Source organism: Mandrillus leucophaeus, unplaced genomic scaffold, assembly GCF_000951045.1.
Source record: "Mandrillus leucophaeus isolate KB7577 unplaced genomic scaffold, Mleu.le_1.0 Scaffold1199, whole genome shotgun sequence".
In the NCBI taxonomy this organism is placed as follows: domain Eukaryota; kingdom Metazoa; phylum Chordata; class Mammalia; order Primates; family Cercopithecidae; genus Mandrillus; species Mandrillus leucophaeus.
This window is the reverse complement of record NW_012100309.1, coordinates 203,433-205,134: the sequence shown is the minus strand read 5'-3', so window position 1 is coordinate 205,134 and position 1,702 is coordinate 203,433.

The following is a 1,702-nucleotide window of genomic DNA, read 5'->3' as shown; positions in this document are numbered from 1 at the left end:
TTGTCCTTGCTTTCATGGAGCTTAGATCTAGCAGTACAATGCTTTTTAAACACATGAAATATGTGGGAATGAACACACAACAGAATCATAGCACATACCAGAAATGAAAGATAATTGTTAGATTTGAGTTTTTGTTTCTCTCTTTATTTTTCTCAATGACATTTTTTAGTTCATACATTTCTCACAGACAACGATTTAAAAAAAATTGTGCCCCACTTCCAAACATATTTCATACAAAATGCCCATGCATTAGGAGGATATTACTTATATCATGCCCTACTTATATGTCTTTGTATTTGGATGAGGAAATAATGGAAATGAAAGAGAGTAGACTGAAAAGCCAGCAGATAATGCAAGTAGAAAGTCAATGAAATAATTTCATTTACAAAATGTGAGTTGATAGTCATTTTTCAGATATGGTTTATTAAGTAGTGGACCTGTTTGTTATTTGGGACTCAATGGAACTTCAGGTTTCATGTCTAATTATTACTACCCCTTGAGCTCTTGCCATCTTACCTGCTAGTTGGTTAATATTTTGATGCATAATTATGGGGTAGTGAATGATGCACTAGAAATTCCAGTTTAGTGAAACCATGAAAGCAGAAATTATCTTAGCAGTTAATACTGTAATATGCCCAATCTTCCAATTCTCATCTCTTTCTCCTTAAATAAATTGACTTGGAATATGCATTATTATAAGTGTTTTTCCCCAAGGCATGCTCAAAGATGAGTCTTGGACTTATAAATAATTGCTTTCTGTAAAAATCACATGTGGCCTGACATAATCTGAGTTTCAGATTAGAAAGAAAAACATATCAATAAAAATGCCTGGCAGATAATAGTATTTGTTTACTGTATATCATTAGGACAATTTTATTCAAAATAAAACAAAGTTGTTTGTTGTTATTTTCACTGCTTCTCTTTGGAAAGGGGATTTGTGGATTCAACTTGGTTTCCCAATGGATTAACTATTTAATCTTCTCAGAGTGTTAAAATAGTTTTCCTGTGGCTCAGGCATTATGTGAAGCAAATGACAGCCAAGCCAAAGGGACAGTTTTCATGATACCATACAATTATTATAAGATCTTTATGAAGGTTTCAGAATAATTTTTGAGGTTACCTTGTTCTTTTTTTTTTTAATTATTAAAAATTTTTAAAGCTGGCATTGTGGTGTGTACCTGTAGCCCCTGCCACTTGGGAGGCTGAGGTGGTAAGATCGCTTGGGGCTAGAAATTCAAGGCTGCAGTGTGCTATGATCACTCCTGTCAATAACCACGGCACTCCAGCCTGGGTAACAGTGAAACCCTGTCTGAAAAAAAAAAAAAAAAAGAAAAATATTATATAGTAAACTCTTCTAATTATTGACAAAATAGGTCTTAAAGTTAAAAGGGATCTTGAAGGGACTAATTGGTTGAGGCCCCTTTTTCGAGATAGTTGAGATGTTAGAGGCCCAGAAATGTTAAAAGGAATTGATTGAGGTCACATGACTAGTAGCTCAAGTCTTCTTTATTAGTGCTGTGGATTTTCTAGGACTTCATATTTTGCTAACATACATCCAAGAAATAATTTTTATTTTAAAATAACCTACAATTTTAATCCCTTAAGCATTCCTTTAGTTGTAGTTTGACATTTAGATAAGGTCGCTCACTGTCAACCCCTTATTTTGACTTTAGAAGCACCTCAGTAGTAGGAACTTGATCAA